The sequence below is a fragment of the Leucopleurus acutus genome, assembly GCF_964270905.1.
Source record: "Leucopleurus acutus genome assembly, chromosome: 16".
Lineage (NCBI taxonomy): Eukaryota > Metazoa > Chordata > Mammalia > Artiodactyla > Delphinidae > Leucopleurus > Leucopleurus acutus.
This window is the reverse complement of record NC_139158.1, coordinates 63,625,182-63,645,787: the sequence shown is the minus strand read 5'-3', so window position 1 is coordinate 63,645,787 and position 20,606 is coordinate 63,625,182. Positions and strand designations below refer to the sequence as shown.

General features: G+C 37.8%; 1 protein-coding gene and 1 pseudogene across 8 annotated transcripts in view; one reads left to right on the top strand and one right to left on the bottom strand.

The window, feature by feature from the left end:
• Positions 1-20,606, top strand: part of NCOA6 (nuclear receptor coactivator 6) — a 98,432-nt gene that overhangs the window by 16,942 nt on the left and 60,884 nt on the right. For 5 of the 7 annotated variants that reach the window (XM_082858204.1, XM_082858207.1, XM_082858206.1 and 2 more), the window contains exon 2: positions 2,992-3,069. The exons of the other annotated variants lie outside the window; for them this stretch is intronic. The gene's annotated coding sequence lies outside the window, so the exon portion shown is untranslated. The remainder of the gene's footprint in view (positions 1-2,991; positions 3,070-20,606) is intronic. 7 annotated transcript variants of the gene reach the window in all.
• On the bottom strand, positions 15,064-19,692 carry LOC309973536 (NADH dehydrogenase [ubiquinone] 1 beta subcomplex subunit 11, mitochondrial-like; annotated as a pseudogene). The gene is made up of 2 exons: positions 19,683-19,692; positions 15,064-15,876 (listed from the first exon to the last, which is right to left on the bottom strand). The product of its transcript is annotated as an NADH dehydrogenase [ubiquinone] 1 beta subcomplex subunit 11, mitochondrial-like (transcript).

Below are 20,606 nucleotides of genomic sequence, written 5' to 3'. Positions count from 1 at the left end.
TGCTCCGCGGCATGTGGGATCTTCCCGGACCGGGGCACGAACCCTTGTCCCCTGCATCGGCAGGCGGACTCTCAACCACTGCACCACCAGGGAAGCCCTATTTTTTGTTTCTTATACTAAAATGTCAGGATTGAAATGAAGATTTAATGTTAATATTCCCTAATGTCTTAAATTGTCTATTATCCCTACCAAGAGCAAACCAGGGTTGTTACAGTAGTGAAATGCCAGTCTCCTTGACAGGCATTTTGTTGATCTTTTCAGGGCACTAAGTTTCTATGATTTGGCTGGAGGTTTGCATAAATTTTCCGTTGGGAACCCTGGACTTGGGAACAGGAAGCATGTAAGAGTTTTGTAAGAATCTTATAAGAGGGTATAGGGAGGATGGAATTGGATCTTAAATTAAGTTGTGCCATAGCAAATTGTCTTTCACAGTTCACATTTAACTATTTATTAATATACTTTAAAAAATGCCTTATCCTGAAACATTTAAGGTTATGTGGTTAAAAGGCCAACTTAATTTTTTTTTTTTTTTTTTTTGCGGTACGCGTGCCTCTCATTGTTGTGGCCTCTCCCGTTGCAGAGCACAGGCTCCGGACACGCAGGCTCAGCAGCCATGGCCCACGGGCCCAGCCACTCCACGGCATGTGGGATTCTCCCAGACCGGGGCACGAACCCGTGTCCCCTGCATTGGCAGGCGGACTCCCTACCACTGTGCCACCAGGGAAGCCCCAGCTTAATTTTTAAAATACTATAAGTGTAATATCCAGACCTAGGCATTCATGAAAATATTATTTAAATTATCCTTTCCACAATTTTTTTGTTTCTCATATAGTAACTTCAGGAGCAGGAAACTGTTTAGCAGAGTGCCTGGTACATAGTAGGTGGTTGGTAAACGGAGGTTGAACAAATGCATCCATTGCAAGTATTCAAATTACAGTAGATTAGAAATTAAGAAAAAAGAAATTATGAGGAACTTTTTTTTTAAGGAATTTTATTGATTGATGGATGGATTGATTGATTTTATTTGGTTGTGCCAGGTCTGTTTGGTTGTGCCAGGTCTTAGTTGCAGCAGGTAGCCTCCTTAGTTGTGGCATGCGAACTCTTAGTTGTGGCATGCATGTGAGATCTAGTTCCCTGACCAAGGATCAAACCCGGGCCCCCTGCATTGGAGCACACAGTCTTAACCACTGTGCCACCGGGGAAGTCCCTGTGAGGGACTTCTTTTTTTTTTTATATAAATTTATTTATTTTATTTTATTTATTTTTGGCTGCGTTGGGTCTTTGTTGCTACGCGCAGGCTTTCTCTAGTTGTGGTGAGCGGAAGCTACTATTCGTTGCGCTGCACGGGCTTCTCATTGCAGTGGTTTCTCTTGTTGCAGAGCACAGGCTCTAGGCACGCAGGCTTCAGTAGTTGTGGCCCGCGGGCTCAGTAGTAGTGGTGCACGGGCTTAGTTGCTCCGTGGCATGTGGGATCTTCCTGGACCAGGGCTTGAACCCGTGTCCCCTCCATTGGCAGGCGGATTCTTAACCACTGTGCCACCAGGGAAGCCCCCTGTGAGGGACTTCTTTACACATATATTTTCTATTTAAAAAATAGCTTGTGCTCTGTAAGTCTGAAATGATTTCAAAATATAAAGTTAAACTCATGCAAAAAAGTCTTATGGTGGTGGTGGTAAAGTATCAAGGGTATTGTTATTAGCCATATTTGAGAGGGAGACATCTTGCACCTAGACAACAAATCTAGGAGATTTGTATTTGACACAAGCTGAAGAATATGCTTGTGTTTATGAATCAGATGCCAGAGGAATTCTAGGATTCTTATTTTACAAAGCTACTTAAAACATTTGAGTAGAGATATTATTTGTTAATGTGAAAGCATATAGAAAATAATTAAATTTCCTGATAAACAGTCTTTGAGTTTTCTTAAATCTAGAAGGAACCTGTGATTCTCTTTAGCTCTAGCTTAGTGATCCATCCTCTCATTTTATAATTTAGATGTCTTAGGCACAGAGAGATTGTACCCTGCTCCAAATCATACAACTTTATGAGAAGGTCACAACTAGAACTTGGGGCACACTCATCCTGCCATGCTCAGCCTGGCTCTTTTTCCTTTCTGTCAACCTGTGTTTCATTATTATAAATAATGCTAGTCTGTTCTCAAGATTTATTCAGTTAATTTTACTACTAATCATTTGACATTTGTATTGAAGCATAAAAAATGGATACTGCAGTTAGGAAATCATTGGATGAGCATTAGACTTTATTTAATTTCCTTATATGGGTGGTGCAACAGCTGCGATGGTGCACAGTTGTGAACCCAGGACATCTGTGTTTTCCATTTATTTGTTTACTTGTTTGTTTTTTGCAGTAGTTGCATGTAATAAAATTTTTTTTCAGAGAATAAGGAGAGTAAATGTTAAATTTAAAAGTTTAATATTATTAGCATATTTACAGTTTTACAACAGAAAGAGTAGGAAAATGACAAGAAGGACTAAGTCTGTAGCTAACGACATATGTGACCTAGGGCAAATCATGTAACTAGGGCAAATCATGTAAAAGAGGTTTACTAACCTCTGTGGGACTGTTTTCTGCTACCTTCTTAATTAGAATTCTTCAGGGGTTCTGCCCAGGACAAATGTATCTGTTTTTTGATATTTGTTACTTGAAGTATAACACACATAATGCAAAGTGCACAAATCATAAGGATAATGAATTATAAAAAGAACATACTTGTATGACCACTGCTGTTGTATTTTGAAAAAGCTTCCTTGGTGATTATGATAAGCTTTCCTTTAAAAGAAATCACTGGACTTGAGGCTGTAGGTAATCTCATGTCTTTCACAACTCTTTCTAGAGTGAAATTAACAGAAACAGTGATAGAAGGAATTTGTCCAGTCACAAAAATTTGCTTTGAATAGGTTTATTGGGATTATATATTAAGTCTTCTGATGTTTTTCTTCTTCCTCTTTGCCCTTTTTCCTTTCTGTCTAGGTCCTGGATGGAATGGAGAGGGGTCCTACTCAACTTCTGACTATCTTTTCTGAGAGTGGTCAGAGAGTTCTTAAACAGGTCTGTTGATTCTGTAGTACACAAATGCAAGTTCGAGTTATAAAAGATTTGGATTCAGCCTAAACAAAGAATTGAATTAGGAAGTAGACTTTTTTTAAAAAAGAAGCCATTTTGATCTCAGTGTCCACAGGGTATTTTACTTTGGCAAGCTGCATTTGGCATGTGGATTGGACCCAAAGTGACTGAATTAAATAAGATCTGCTTAATATAAAAGCAGTTGTTATATCTTTATCAGTTATGCTGAATATATATAATATGGCAGAATTCTTTATTGGTTCCATGGAAAGTACCAGGAAAAGATGAAAAGGTGAATATCTCAGTTGTCTATGATTCTGGTGGGTGATGGAGGCATGGATAAATCCAAGAAGGAAAATAATTATATGGCCCTCTTTCTAATGTTCTCAGAATTAATAACAGTGGGGTAAAACAAAGCTACCTTCACCTTGCATATCTCTGGTTAAGGGAAGGGCAAGTATATATGGGTTTTGTTTGTTTGTTTTCTTTTCTTTTACCTCTGTCTGCATCACCATGAATGAACTTTATCATTATTCAGACCGATAAAAACTCAAGCTTAGTGATTTCCCAAACTTGTCTTTACATTGGAATCACCTTTGGAGCTTTGCAAAGTACTAATGTCTTTGTTCCCCCTCCCTACCACCACCCCCCACCCTAGATTGTGGGGGTATGGCCTGGGAATTTTTAGAAGATCCCAAGGTGATTCTAAAGTGCCGCCAAGTTTGGGAATCACCGTTTTAGCTAGTTAAAGCAGATCTGGCCACTACGCACCTTGTGAATTTTTTTGCGTAAATATTTGGATAAATATATAAATAAAGGATAAATATTTTGTTTTAGAATCCTGTACTTTAAACCTAAATTTTTACTAGAATGAAAGCTCTGTAAAAGCAGGTACCATGTCTCTATTTTTTTCACCATTATATCTTTAGCATTTAGAACAATAACTAACATGTGCTAGATGCTTAAATATTTGTTGAATGAGTGGATGAACCTATTAGTCTCTAGTGAGCTGAGAGTATGCTTTTACCTAATACTCGAGTGGTCTGAGGTATAGAGTGGGGTGGTGGTGGTAGTGAAGAGCCCAGCCTCTATGACTAATTGACTGGGCTCCAGTCACAGCTCTGTCACTTACTAGCTGTGAAACCTTAAACAAGTTACTTCTCTAATACCTCGGTGTCCTCATTTGTACAATGGGGGTAATAGAATCTATTACATGGGGTTTTGGGGGGAACTAATTGAGTTAATAATACAAAGTGCTTAGAACAGTGCCTTGCACATAATAGTGTTCTGTAACTTTTAGCTACTGTAGAATTCAAGACACTCCAGATTCTCGGTAGTTTGAATAATTTAAATATAGAGTGTTGTATGGGGGCTAAGGTAGAATAATGGAATCAGCTGCATTAGATGTAGTTAAAGAAGACTTGACAAAGAAGGTTATTATTATTATTATTATTTTTGGTCAACTTAATGAGGTATAATTTACATACAGTAAAACTGCACCATTTAAAAGTGAAACATGTTTCAGTGAATTTTGACAGATGTTCTTATTAGTTTACAGTATGTATTATGAAACACCTGTCACAACCAAGATACAGAAAATTTCCATCTTCCTAAGAAGTTCCTTATATTCCCTGCAGTCTGTCCCTCCTAGCCCCTCCACCTATATATTGCTTTGCATTTTCCAGAACTTTATGTAAATGCATTGATACATTATATTCTGTTATGAGTCTAGCTTCTTTCACTCAGCAGAATGATTTTTTTTAATGAAAATGACTAACATTTGTTGAGCATTTAATACATGCCAGATAAGGCTCTAAATTTTTTTTCTTTTTTTATTATAGCTGGTGTTTATTGAGCTTTTATAGTGGGCCAACATTAGTCTAAACATTTTATTTTATTTTTCAACAGAATGATTTTGATATTTATCCATGTTGTTGCATGTGTCAGTGGTTCATTCCTTTTCAATGAGTAGTGTTTTGTTGTATGGGTATACCATGCTTGTTTATCTGTTCACCTGTGATAGACAGTTGAGTTGTTTCCAGTATTTGATGATTGTGAATAAAGCTACTGTAAGCATTTTTGTGCAAATCATTGTATAGATATATTTTCACTTATTCTGGAGTAAATCCCTAACAGTTGTACTGCTAGGTTGTATGGTATATCTAACTTGTTAAGAAACTGCCAAATAATTTAAAAAGAAGTGAATGTTCAGCAGAATTTCCAGGGAGGGTGCATTAGTTATCTATTGTTGCATAACAAATTACCACAGATTTAGCAGCTTAAAACAACACACATTTATTAGGGCACAGTTTCCATGGGTCAGGAATCTGGCTTAGGTGGGCCCTCTGTTTCAGGGTCTCTTACAGGCAGCAGTCAAGGTGTCAGCCAGGACTGGAGTCTCATCTCAGTGATTGACTGAAGACGGATTTCCTCTAAGCTTACTTGGTTGTTGGCAGAATTAACTTCCTCAAGGGATGTTGGATTTAAGGCCTTGGTTTCTCACTGGCTACTGGTTGTCAGTTTCTTGCCTTGTAGCCTCTCCAACATGGCAAGCTGAGAAGGCAGTAGAGTCTCCTAGGGAGATGGAAATCTCATTCTTTTATAACCTAATCATGGACGTGCTGTCCCATCACTTTTGCTGTATTTTTTTGGTTAGAAGTAAGTCACTAGGCCATCCCTCAGGGGGAAGAGGGGGCAGGGGAGATTACATAAGGGCATGAATACCAGGAGGCTGGGATAATTGGTGGCCATATTAGAAGTCTGTCTACCACAGAAGACATGGCTTAGTGCCAGGCTGGGACTAAATGGGACATTAAAAAGAGTGGTGGTGGTGAGTAGTAGTTTGTGAAATTTTCTTTACCTTCCCTGTATCAAACTATATCTCTTTCTTCCTTCTGTCTTTCACATCAGCTTCTTTCCCCTTCAAGAGCAGATACATAACACAAAGATCATTCTCACAATGAGATTTTAATCTTGAGTGGGTTTTGTGTGTGTGTGTGTGCGTGCCTGTGTGTGTATGTGTGTGTTTAAAGATTCAATTAAGGCCTCTCCCTGTATCATTTAGTGTGTATATACATGTGTATTTTTTAAAAAAACATTTTGTCGTGGAAATTGAGACAGATATGAAAGGAGAATACTATCATGAACCCCCATGTACCTTTCACCCAGCTTCCACAATTTATTTTTTACTAATCTTATATCTAAAATTTACATACAGTAAGATGCACTAATTTTATGTGTACAGTTTTCATTGGAACAGATGTATATATCCCCACAATCAAGATATAGACCATTTTCACTCCAAAGGTACCTCATCCCTGTGCAATCAGTCCCCACCCCAGTCTCAGGCAAGCACCCATCTGATGTCTGTTACTGTAGGTTGGTTTTGCCTGTTCTAGAATATCATAGAAATATTCTTTTGATCACCATGAAGTTTTTGAGATTCATTCATGTTGTTGCCTGTATCAGCAGTTCAGAGTTCTTCAGACTTGGCACTGTGGACATTTTGGACAGGATAATTCTTTGTCTTGGAGATTGTCCTGTGCATTGTGGGTTATTTAGCAGTATTCCTGACCGTTGTCCACTAGAAGCCATTAGTACTCCCCTCCCCATTTCTAAGAATCAGAAATGTCTCCAGATGTTGCCAAATGTCCAACAGGGGACCAAATCCCCTCCCTACACTGGTTGAGAATCCTTTCAGTAGTTGATCCTGTTTATTATTTGGCAGTATTCTATTGTAGGGATATACTTCAGTTTATCCATTTGCTAACTGATAGACATTTGATTTGTTTCGTTTACTTTCAGTTGAGGCTGTTGTAGATAAAGTTGCTATTAATTTTCATAGGCAAGTCTTTGTGTAGACATGTTTTCATTTATTTGGGGTAAATGCCTAAGAGTGAGATTGCTGGGTCTTCTGATAAGAAACTTTATAACTTTAAACTGCCAAATTGTTTGTACCTTTTTACATTCCCACCATATGAGAGTTTCAGTTGCTCTGCATCTTTGTCAACATTTGATATTATCATTCTTTTTAATTTCAGCCATTATAGCAGGTGTAGCTTTAATTTGCATTCTCCTGATGATCAATGATGTTGAACATCTTTTCGTGTGCTTATTGTAATGTATCTGTTCAAATCTTCTGCCCATTTTTTATTGGGTTGTTTGTCTTATTATTGAGTTTCCTTTGTCTTTTTCCCAACATGTGTACCAACATTAAGAAAATTGAAATAATGAATCAGTTTTATATACTTCTTATATTTAAAATGTGAACATTTCCCATGATGTTAAGTATTCCTGAAAACATGAATTTTAATGAAGAAGCAGTATTTGAGTACATTTAAATTGATTAACCACTTCTGCTGTAGAGCCTTGAGCTAGCTTCCAGTTTTTCACTATTATTAATATTTTGATAAACACCTTCAAATATAAATCTTTAACCACATCTCTCATTATTTATTGAGTTAGATTCCTAGAGGTTAGGATTAGTTATGATGTTAAGGAGAATGAACATGTAAAAGCAAAATATGAATGTTAATCTATTTCATTGTACCTTTGCCACATTTGAGTATTTCATTTTAAAAATATTTGCCATTTGATGTTGGAAGAAAGGCATATTTCATCTGCTTTTTTTTGAATTACTTATGAAATGAAAAAACTTTTCATATAGTTATTGATGATTTTTATTTCTAATTTTATAAATTTTCCATTTGGGGGGCCAATTTTTCTGTTGGGATGTTAATGTTTTCCTTAATTTTTAAGAGTACTTTAATGTTAAGTTTATTAACCTTTTGTTATTTACAAATATAATTCCCAACTTGTATTTTGCCTTTTTACTCTTGTGTACTTTGTCCTGCAAAATTTTAAAAATAATAATGAAATTATATGATAAAATCTATATTTTGCTTTAGCTCTTCAGTCCGTGAAATGATAAATATACTATATATGAATATATAACCAGCCTGTGATTGTAGTTTTATGATTTTATTTTTTATATTTAACTTAAGCTTTTTTTTTTTTGGCCACACCACGTGGCATGTGGGATCACAGTTCCCGGACCAGGGATCAAACCCACGTCCCCTGCAGTGGAAGCACAGAGTCTTAACCAGTGGCCTGCCAGAGAAGTCCCTGCATTTAACTTTTTAGTCAGAATTTTTTAGTATACATTGTTGATAAGGTCTGAATGTTTGTGTTCCCCCCAAATTCATATTTCAAAGTCATAATGCCCAATATGATGGTATTAGAAGGTGGGCCTCTTGGGAGGTGCTTAGGTCATGAGGGTGGAGCCCTCATGCAGTCATGAATGGGATTAGCGCTCTTATAAGAGAGATCACACAGAGCTCCCTAGCCCCTTCCACCACATGAGGATACTGCAAGAAGTTGGCAGATTGTAACCCAACCACGCTGGCACAGTGATCTTGGACCTCTCAGCTTCCAGAACTATGAGAAGTAAATTTCTGTTGTTTATAAGCCATCCAGTTTATGGAATTTTGTTATAGCAGCTCGGACAGACTAGGACAATTATGAAGTGAGGAGAATTTTTTTTTTTTTTTGGTTGCATCGTGGCAGCATGTGGAACTTCCCCAGCCAGGGATCGAACCTGTGCCCCCTGCAGTGGAAGCACGGAGTCTTAACCACTGGATCATGAGGGAAGTCCTGAAGTGAGAACTTATAAAATTTTTTCCAAATACTCAACCAGTTTGTCCCAACTACAAAACAAAGTCATCTCCTGTAAAGAAATATGACACAACATCCATTAATGAACAATCAGAAGAGAACTAAATAAAAAGAAAAGTCACCTACAGCAACCCACAAAACGGAAGACAATATTTGTAAATCATATATCTGAAAAGGAATTTATATCTAAAATTTATCAAGAACTCTTAAAATTCAGTAATAAAAAGACAAACATCCTAATTTAAAAATTGGCAAAGGATTTGAATAGATATTTCCCCGAAGAAATTATGCCAGTGGCCAGTAAACATGAAAATATGCTCAACACCTTTAGCCATCAGGGAAATGCAAATCAAAACCACAATGAGATACAATTTCACACCCACTAGGATGGCTATAATCAGAAGGATAACAAATGTTGGTGAGGATGTGGAGAAATTGGAACCCTTGTATACTGCTGATGGGAATGGAAAATGGTGTAACTCCTTTGGAAAACAGTCTGGCAATTCCTCGAAAGGTTAAGTATAGAGATAACATATAACCCAGCAATTTCACTTCTAGGTATATATATACACGCAAGAGAAATGAAAACATATCTCCACACCAAAACTTGTACACAAATATTCATAGCAGCATTATTCATAATAGTGAATGGTGGAAACAACCCAAATGTCTATTAACTGATGAATGAATGAATGAATGAATATGGTATTTCCATACAAAGGGATATTATTTGGTAATTTAAAAAATGAAGTACTGTTACTTGCTACAACACCTTGGAGAAATGAAGCTAAGTGAAAGAAGCCAGTCACAAAAGGCCACTTATTTTATGGTTCTTATTGTATGAGGTGTCTAGAATAGACCAGTGTTCCTTGACCTAGTCTAAAACTCTATCGTTTAATGGAGAGGGGAGGGGTAACCCATTAAATTAATGACAGAGCATTTTAGCAAAATTGTTCATAGTACTCAAATGAAGATGATGGTGACTGATAACAGTTCATCTTTATTTTGTACCTTACCTTCCTTTTGAATAATCATTTTTAAAAAATAACGTTTGGTGCTAATCATTTGTAACAGTTATTTAGACTTAGCCCTATGTTTAACTGATTTCATTTCTTGCTTCCTATTCTCAAGGTCTTTGTTTTTGGTTAATTATTATTCAGATAATATTTTTGTGAAAAGTACATGATTGATATACATCTGAAAGTATCATTATATTGATTTCACACTGAATGACAACTTGGTGGGGGAGGGAGCGGGATTATTAGGTCACATTATTTTTTCCACTATTAATTCTTTAATATTTTGTGGTCTTGCAAAGCAAAAATCTGTGGCCAGACCGAATTTTGGTCCTCTATGTATGACTTGTTTTTTCCTTTTTGAGTGATTTGGGGCATTTTCTTTATCCTTGAAATCTGAAAATTTCACTAGAACAAATCCAGTTGTCACTATCTTTTTAGTAATTTTGCCTGGTCTTTTGTAAGCTCTTTAGAGCTGGAGATGCAGAAGATTTTCTGACTCAGGAAAGCTTACATTTCCTTTTTAAAAAATCTTTAATTATTATTTCTGTCCATTTGTTTCAGGGATAACAAATTATTTGAAGTTTATTTCTCTCTTCTCTCCTTGTCAGTCCTCTCATACTTTTCATTACTTTGTCCTTTCCTTCTCCATTCTGGAAGAATTTCTCAAATTTGTTGTCTCCACATTTCTAATTAAGTATTCTGCTCTTTACTTTTTCTAGTAAAGATTTGAATTCTGTTACAGAATATTTGTAGTTTTTACCTTTCTTTTCCCCCTGTCTTATTTCTGCCTGCATCTCAACTAGTTCTTTTCATTTCTGCCTGTGAACTTTGAACTCTTATTTCAGTGTGTTTTATCAAATTTGTTGAGAGTAACGTAGTTGATTTCTAAAATTTAACCTGTTGCTCCTTATATATTCATTTTCTGAATTACAGATGCAGAGTTTCTCTTCTTTTATGTTACAGAATGTTTTTCTATCTCTCCCCTCAATTATTCTTCCTTGAATAAGGAGAGGGGTATACAGGTCTAGTATGTGCCAAATAGGGTAGACAGTTTCCTTCATTGGCTATTTGGTAGCTGTAGGAATTCTATCAGATGTTAAACTAAAGGACTAACGGATGCACATAGTTTCTGAATACTTTCTAGTGTCCAGCAGTCATTTATGTGTTTCCTGCTGGATTGAGTAGGGGAAAGCCCGTCCTCTGACGTGGTAATTTGACTTTGGAAAAGAGGGTTTGTTTTTTGATCATTTGAAGCCTAGGCTGCAAATAACTGTGATTTCCAGAATGTAATGCTCCCAGGGCTTTTGCTCTCTCAGCCCTTCCTGCAATTGCTTTCAAATCTCAGGGTGTATGTACTACTTTGTATGTTATAGAATCTGAAGTAGAGAAGGAAGGCTGTGGGCATGTAATAGCCCTGACCATACTCTAAGTGAGTCTCTCACAGTAGAGTGATGCGACTTACCACTGCCATTGCTGCCTCTGGAGAAAGCTGTTTTGGAGCAGGTAGTTGGAGGAGGTTAGTTAAAAATCTGTTACCTTCCTGCTGGCTCTACTCTATCTAAAGCCCCATTCCTGCCTGCTGTTTGGCAGAAAAGTCATATATGAGTCCAACAGTTCTTTGAGCAGCAGTCTTAGTTTCCAGTGCTGTTGATAACTTTGACTCTTAGTGTTTCCTTAAATATATCAATGAAAAATTAGGGTGGAGGTGATGATAGAGATGAACCAGGCATTGTTATAGCCTCCATTTTAGCTCCCAGCTTGATGTTAACTTTTTGAAAGAAGGAAGATGAGAGAAGAGTGTGGAGAATAGCTACTAATGGAAGAAGGAAGAGTTAAAGATCTTATACCAGTTGAGTTCCAGTTTCTCAGGGAAATATGGTAACATTGAAATCAAAGAGCCAAGGTTTAAGATAGTCTTGGTTAGTCTTTGTTTTAAAGTCTATTTTGTTTGATACAAGTATTGCTACCCCAGCTTTCTTTTTGTTTCCATTTGCAAGGAATACCTTATTTCATCCCCTCATGTTCAGTCTGTGTGTGTCTTTAGATTGTGAGTCTCTTGTAGGTAGTATGTATACGGGTGTTGTTTTTGTATCTATTCAACCACTCTTTGTCTTGTGAGCATTTAGTCCATTTACATTTAATCATTAATAGTTTGTACTTACCGCCATTTTGTTAATTGTTTTCTGGTTGTTTCTATAGTTCTTTTTAGTTCCTTCTTTATTTTGCTCTCTTCCCTTGTGATTTGATGACTATCTTTAGTGTTATGTTTGGATTCCTTTCTATTTTGTATGTGTATATTATAGATTTTTGTTTTATGGTTACCATGAGGTTCATATACAGCTATATATGTGCGTGTGCATTATTTTAAGTTTAAACACATTCTAACAACCCTGCACTTTTACTCCCCCCCCAACCACGTTTAATGTTTTGGCATCATATTTTACCTCTTTTTGTTTTGTGTATCCCTTAACTACTTATTGTGGATAGAGATGATTTTACTACTATTACCTTTTAACCTTCATACTAGCTTTATAAGTGGTTGATCTATCTTTACTGTTGTTTTCCTTTATAAATGAGGGGGTTTTGTTGTTGTTGTTTTGTTTTTTTGCCACGCCACACAGCTTGTGGGATCTTATTAGTTTGCTGACCAGGCATCGAACCTGTGCATTCTGCAATGGAGGCGTGGAGTCCTAACCACTGGATCGTCAGGGAATTCCCCATAATTTTGATATTTCTAGTTGTGGTCTTTTCTTTTCCTTTTAGAGAAGTCCTTTTAACATTTCTTGTAAAGCCAGTTTACTGGTGCTAAACTTTTAGCCTTTGCTTATCTGCAAAGCTGTTTATCTCTCCTTCAAATCTGAATGATAGCCTTGCTGGGTAGACTATTCTTGGTTGTAGGGGTTTTTTCCTTTCATCACTTTGATTATATCGTGCCACTTGCTTCTGTCCTGTATAGTTTCTGCTGAAAAGTCAGCTCATGGTCCTATGAGGGCTCCTTTGTATGTAACTAATTGATTTTTCTCTTGCTGCTTTTTTTTCTTTTTTTGGCCATGCAGTGTGGCTTGTGAAATCTCAGTTCCCCAACCAGGAATTGAACCCTGGCCACGGCAGTGAAAGATCCAAATCCTAACCACTAGACGACCAGGGAACTCCCGACTCTTGCTGCTTTTAAGATTCTCTCTTTATCTTTAATTTTTGACGTTTTAATTATAATTTGTCTTGGTGTGGACCTCTTTGGGTTCATCTTGTTTGGGACTCTCTGTACTTCCTAGATGTGGATGTCTGTGTCCTTTCCCAGGTTAGGGAAGTTTTCAACTATTATTTTTCAAATAAATTCTCTACCCCTTTCTGTCTTCTCCTTCTTGGGCCTCTAAACTGCAAATGTTAATATGCTTTAAGTTTTCCCAGAGGTCTCTCAAGCTAACCTCATTTTTCTAAATTCTTTTTTCTGTTCAGCTTGTATAATTTCCACTACTCTGACTTCCAGTTTGCTCATCCATTCCTCTGTATCATCTAATCTGCTGTTGATTACGACTGGTGTATTTTTTCAGTTATTGTGTCCTTCAGCTCTGTTTGATTCTTCTTTATATTTTCTGACTCTGTTAAATTTCTCACTTTGTTAATTCATTCTCCCATGTTTGTTGAGTATCTTATGATAATTACCTTACACTCTTTGTCAGGTAGATTGCATATCTCCACTTGGTTTAGTTCTTCTTCTTTGGTTTTGTCTTGTTCCTTTGTTTGGAACATATTCGTCTATCTCCTTGTTTTGCCTAAACTTCTGTTTATTTCTATGTATTAGGTAGGTCAGTTACATTTGGGAGACATGGCCTTATGTAGGAGATGTCCTGTGGGGCTCAGCAGCATACTACCCTCTGGTCACTAGAGCTATATACTCTTGGGGTGCCCACTGTGTGGGCTGTGTGGGTCATTCTTTTGTGGCGGGGCCAAGTACTGTGGACATGCTGGTAGGCAGGGCTGGCTCCCAGCCTAGTTGGCTGCCAGGTCCTGCCTCATGGGGTGGCTGCCAACCCACTGGTGGTGGGGCTGGGTCCTGGTGCAACTGGCTACAGGGCCCTAGGGGTCTCTGGGCTGGTGTTGGCCCATGGGTGGGAGGGCCAGATCCCTAGGGGGCTGAGGCTGGTGTTGGCCCGCTGGTGGGTGGGGAAGACCCTGGCACTAATAGGCTAGAGGGAGTACTCCAAAATGGCTCTTGCCAGCACCAGTGTCCTCATGGTAAAACAAGCTCCCCCATATGGCTGCTGCCAATGTCTGTGTCCCCAGGTGGTGCCCCAGTTGATGCCTACTTCTCCAGGAGGCTGTCCAAGATTAGCAAGTGGTTCTGATTCAGGCTTCTTTCAAGTTACTGCCTCTGTGCTTGGAGAGCATGTGAGATTTGGCATGCACCCTTTAAGACCAGAGTCTCTGTTTCCTATAGCTTTCCAGTTCTTCTGTACATAAGCCCTGCTGGCCTTCAAAGCCAGGTATTCTGGGGGCTCATCTTCCCGGTGCAGAATCCCTGGGCTGGGGATCCTGATGTGGTTCTTTAACCCCTCGCTCCTGGGGGAGAACCTATGAAATTGTGATTATCTTGTCCTTTGTGGGTTGCCTACCTGGGGGTATGGGTTGTTTTTTTAATAGCTCTTTATTTATTTATAATTGCTTTATTTATAATTTTATTTATTTATAATTGCTTCACAATACTGTGTTAGTTTCTGTTGTACAACAAAGTGAATCAGCCATATGCATACACATGTCCCCATATCCCCTCCCACTTGAGCCTCCTTCCCATCCTCCCTATCCCACCCCTCTAGGTCATCGCAAAGCACCAAACCGATCTCCCTGCTTCTGCTTCCCACCAGCCAACTATTTTACATTTGGTAGTGTATATACGCTGATGCTACTCTCACTTCGCCCCAGCTTCGCCCTCCCACCCCATGTCATCAAGTCCATTCTCTATGTCTACCTCTTTATTCCTGCCCTGCAACTAGGTTCATCAGTACCATTTTTTTTTTTAGATTCCATATATATGCGTTAGCATACAATATTTGTTTTTCTGACTTACTTCACTCTGTATGACAGACTCTAGATCCATCCACATCACTACAAACAACTCAATTTCGTTTCTTTTTATGGCTGAGTAATACTCCATTGTATATATGTGCTACATCTTCTTTATCCATTCGTCTGTCAGTGGACACTTAGGTTGCTTCCATGTTCTGTCTGTTGTAAATAGTGCTGCAGTGAACATTGGGGTGCATGTCTCTTTTTGAATTATGGTTTTCTCAGGGTATATACCCAGTAGTGGGATTGCTGGGTCATATGGTAGTTCTATTTTTAGTTTTTTAAGGAACCTCCATATTGTTCTCCACAGTGGCTGTATCAATTTACATTCCCACCAACAGTGCAGGAGGGTTCCCTTTTCACCACATCCTTTCCAGCATTTATTGTTTATAGCTTTTTTGATAATGGCCATTCTGTATGGCATGAGGTGATACCTCATTGTAGTTTTTTTTTTTTTTTCACAGTTTCAGTCCCTTTAATTAGGTGCTCTGAAGAGAGGGCAGAATGGCAGACAAGGGGTGGAGAAGGTGGTGCTTCTGAAGCCCCTTTCAGTAACCGGTCAGTCCTCATCCTCTGGCAGCTGGATCTTGCTGGGGTCGAAGCAGTTGGAGTCCATGATGGGGAGGCCATTGGCCTCTCGGTATTTTACAAGCCTCTCAGCTTCCCGGCGGGCCCCCTCCTGCATCCTGTAGTCAGGCAGATAAGCTACAAAGATGCTGCCAAGGACCAAGATGATGGAGAAGCCAAGGAAGAAGACGACCCGCATGTTCCAGAGGTCCACAGCAGGGTCCCTGTCATAACCGTGGGAGTCTGGGTTCTTCTCGTAGAGGTTTTCGTCCTCGGCATCTGGGTCCTCCTGCCAGTGTAAAGTCGGTTCCGGGCGGCCGCTTTCCCGCCACAGCGGACGGGGCGATCACAGCCCTGGAGGAGCTGGATTCCCAGCAAACACGGGCAGCCGGGAGCCCTCGCCTCGCCGCCACCGCCAAAAGGCGGCGGCCGCACAAACCTAACATACCGGCCACCCTGACAGATCGTTCTGCAGTTTATCGGGGGTGGGGGCGGAAATGTGACTGAGCAGCTGCAGCTGGTCCGAGCGTGAGAATTGTCACTCCGCCCCTGCCGCAATAGGTCCCGAGTCGAGATTTTGTTTTCAAAATGGCGAGGCGTCCTCTTTCCCTCCCTCTGTCATGGCCTCACGGAAGATATCTTATCCTCTCGATCAGGCTATGGCCTCATTGTAGTTTTGATTTGCATTTCTTTAATAATTGGTGATGTTGAGCATCTTTTCTTGTGCCTCTTGGCCATCTGTATGTCTTCCTCGGTGAAATGTCTATTTAGGTCTTTCGCCCATTTTTTAACTGGATTGTTTTTTTGATATTGAGCTCCATGAGCTATTTGTATATTTTGGAGATTAATCCTTTGTTGCTTCATTTGCAAATATTTTCTCCCATTTGGAGGGTTGTCTTTTTGGCTTGTTTATGGTTTCCTTTGCTGTGCAAAAACTTATAAGTTCAATTAGGTCCATTTGTTTATTTTTGTTTTTATTTCCGTTATTCTAGGAGGTAGGTCAAAAAAGATCTTGCTGTGGTTTATGTCAGAGTGTTTTTCCTATGTTTTCCTCTAAAAGTTTTGCAGTGTCTTGTCTTACATTTAAGTTTTTAATCCATTTGGAGTTTATTTTTGTGTATGGTGTTAGGGAGTGTTCTAATTTCATTCTTTCACATGTAGCTGTCCAGTTTTCCCAGCACCACTTATTGAAGAGGCTGTCTTTTCTCCATTGTATATTCTTGCCTTCTTTGTCATAAATTAGGTTCCCATATGTGCGTGGGTTTATCTGTGGGCATTCTATCATGTACCGTTGATCTATATTTCTGTTTTTGTGACAGTACCATACTGTCTTGATTATTGTAGCTTTGTGGTGTAGTTTGAAGTCAGGGAGCCTGAGTCCTTCAACTCCATTTTTCTTTCTCAAGACTGCTTTGGCTATTCGGAGTCTTTTGTGTTTCCATACGAATTGTAATATTTTTTGTTCTAATCTTGTGAAGAATGCCATTGGTAGTTTGATAGGGATTGCATTGAATCTGTAGATTGCTTTGGGTAGTATAGTCATTTTCACAATATTGATTCTTCTGATCCAAGAATATGGTATATTTCTCCATCTGTTTATGTCATCTTTGATTTCTTTCATCAGTGTTTTATAGTTTTCTGAGTATAAATTTTTCTCCCCCTTAGGCAGGTTTATTTCTAGGCATTTTATTATTTTTGTTGCAGTGGTAAATGGGAGTGTTTCCTTAATTTCTCTTTCTGATTTTTTGTTGTTGGTGTATAGGAATGCCAGAGATTTCTGTGCATTAATTTTGTATCCTGCAACCTTACCAGATTCATTGATTAGTTCTAGTAGTTTTCTGGTGGCATCTTTAGGATTTTCTATGTATAGTATCATGTCATCGGCAAACAGTGACAGCTTTACTTCTTCTTTTCCAATTTGTATTCCTTTTATTTCTTTTTCTTCTCTGACTGCCATGGCTAGGACTTCCAAAACTATGTTGAATAAGAGTGGCGAGAGTGGACATCCTTGTCTTGTTCCTGATCCTAGTGGAAATGCTTTCAGTTTTTCAACATTGAGTATGATGCTTGCTGTAGGTTTGTCATATATGGCCTTTATTATGTTGAGGTAGGTTCCCTCTATGCCCCTTTTCTGGAGAGTTTTTATCATAACTGGGTGTTGAATTTTGTCAAAAGCTTTTTCTGCATCTATTGAGATGATCATATGGTTTTTATTCCTTAATTTGTTAATGTGGTGTATCACATTGATTGTTTTGCATATATTGAATCCTTGCATCCCTGGGATAAATCCCACTTGATCATGGTGTATGATCCTTTTGATGTGCTGTTGAATTCTGTTTGCTAGTATTTTGTTCAATTTTTGCATCTGTGTTCATCAGTGATATTGGTCTATAATTTTCTTTTTTTGTGATTTTTTTTCTGGTTTTGGTATCAGGGTGATGGTGGCTTCGTAGAATGAATTTGGGAGTGTTTCTCCCTCTGCAATTTTTTGGAAGAGTTTGAGATGGATGGGTGTTAGCTCTTCTCTAAATGTTTGACAGAATTCACCTGTGAAGCCATCTGGTCCTGGACTTTTGTTTGTTGGAAGATTTTTACTTATGGTTGCAATTTAATTATTTGTGATAGGTCTGTTTATTTTATTTTAAATTTATAATTTTGGTGCATTGTCACCAGAGTTTTTGGCTGTTCTATTGTTACATTTTGATTTATTGAGATTTTCTTTATGGCTTTTTTTTTTTTTTTTTTGGCTGTGTTGGGTCTTCCTTGCGGTGCACGGACTTTCTGTAGTTGCAGTGAGCGGGGGCTACTGTTCGCTGTGGTGCGTGGGCTTCTCATTGTTTTGGCTTCTCTTGTTGCAGAGCACAGGCTCTAGGGGCACGCGGGCTTAGTTGCTTCGTGGAATGTGGGATCCTCCCGGGCCAGGGATTGAACCCACATCCCCTGCATTGGCAGGCAGATTCTTAACCACTGCGCCACCAAGGAAGTCTCTTTATGGCCTTTCTTAAAGGTTAATTTTTATTAACGTTCCTTTGGAGACTTAAAAACTGGTTTTTTCTTGAATTAAAAAATAGTTAAGAGATGGGTATTCCTCTAATAATTATTTATTAATACCTAGTACATATATCCATCTAAAATTTTGAGATTATAAAATCAATATTTGGCAATAATGTAAAACTATAGCAGTCCAATTAAAGGCATTGTAGACTGATACTTTCTTATTAAGAGGGAAATTTTTTCTGATGCATGCCGAAATTATGCAGTTTCCATGCATAATTTCTATGTGCACAATAAAGAATACTTTAGAACCTGAACTGAAAATTTAATGAAAATAAATGTATAACTATTTTAGATAAAATAGGAAAAAACTAAAATCTATGGAATATCTTTATGGAGTTTAAATACAAAATTTGAAATTCTGTTAGAAGTAGGTTTTGTATTTAGTGTATGTACAAAATATTTTTATTTTGTCTCCAAGCATTTGCGAACAGTGTGCCATGATGTTAATTCATTTTAATTTGACAGATTTATTTATTTATTTTAGGCTTATATATATATATATATATATATACTTATATATTTTTTTAATTGAAGTATAGTTGATTTACTATGTTGTGTTAGTTTCACAGCACAGTGATTCATATATATATATATATATATATATTCATTCTGTTTCAGATTCTTTTCCCTTATAGGTTATTACAAAATATTGAGTACAGTTCCCTGTCTTTGTAGGTCTTTGTTGGTTATCTATTTTGCAATATATATAGCAGTGTGTATATGTTAATCCCAAACTCCTAATTTATCCCTCCTCTCCTTCCCCCTTTGGTAACCATAAGTTTGTTTTCTATGTCTATGAATCTCTTTCTGTTTTGTAAATAAGTTCATTTGTATCTTTTTTTTTTTTTTTTTTTTTAGATTCCACATGTAAGCAATATCATATGATATTGGTCTTTTCTCTGTCTGGCTTACTTCAGATAATCTCTAGGTCCATCCATGTAGCTGCAGGTGGCATTATTTCATTCTTTTTCATGGCTGAGTAGTATTCCACTGTGTGGGTATATGTGTATGTATGTAAATATACACACACACAGACACACCACATCTTCTTTGTCCATTCATCTGTTGATGCACATTTAGGTTGCTTCCATGTCTTGGCTATTGTAAATAGTGCTGCAGTGAATATTGGGGTGCATGTATCATTTCAAATTACAGTTTTGTCTGGATATATGCCCAGCAGTGGGATTGCAGATAACTCTAGTTTTAAGGAACCCATACTGTTCTCCATAGTGGCTGTACCAATTTACATTCCCACCAACAGTGTAGGAGGGTTCCCTTTTCTCCACACCCTCTCCAGCATTTATTTGTAGACTTTTTGATGATGGCCATTCTGACCAGAGTGAGGTGATACTGCATGGTAGTTTTGATTTGCATTTCTCTAATAATAAGTGATGTTGAACATTTTTTCATGTGCTTTTTGGCCATCTGTATGTCTTCTTTGGAGAAATGTCTATTTAGATCTTCTGCTTTTTTTTTTTAAAGAAAAAGATGTTTAATTTTAGATTGTCTACTTAACAGTTCAAACTGAGAAGTTAAACAAAACAATAAAAACAAGATACAAACTCTATAAATATAAACCTAGATGGTTTTGAAAGGAAATATACCCAAATATCAGTCGTGATCATCTGAGTTTTGGGATTACAGTTGATTTTATTCTTTAAAAATATTCTGTATTTTTAAAGATCTCTATAAAAAATTATATATTCTTTTATAACTAGAAAAAAACCCAATAAATTGTATTTTATCAAACAATTTCTCATTGAGTAAGCTTTTTAATGTTGACTTCTACCTCAGTAAGTTTTAGGAAAACATGAAAAGACCTTTGGACCTTTGTTCTTTCAGCTCTCCGCTAGGTGTTTTCACAAACTATATCTCATTTAATCCTCACAGCACCCTCATGAGATTGTTACTTCCCATTTTACAGATGAAAAATATGAGGCTCAGAGAGGTTAAGCAATATATCTAAGGCCTTTCAGATAAGCAGTGATTCAGCTGCTCACTGGCTAGCTGGTAATTACAATCCAGATCTAGTGAACCTTGAAATTTATACACTGCTGAGTGTCACACTGCATACACTGCATACATTAAAATTTTGAATTTTGAAAGTGAAAATTATCAATCATGTTAATTAAAATAATCATT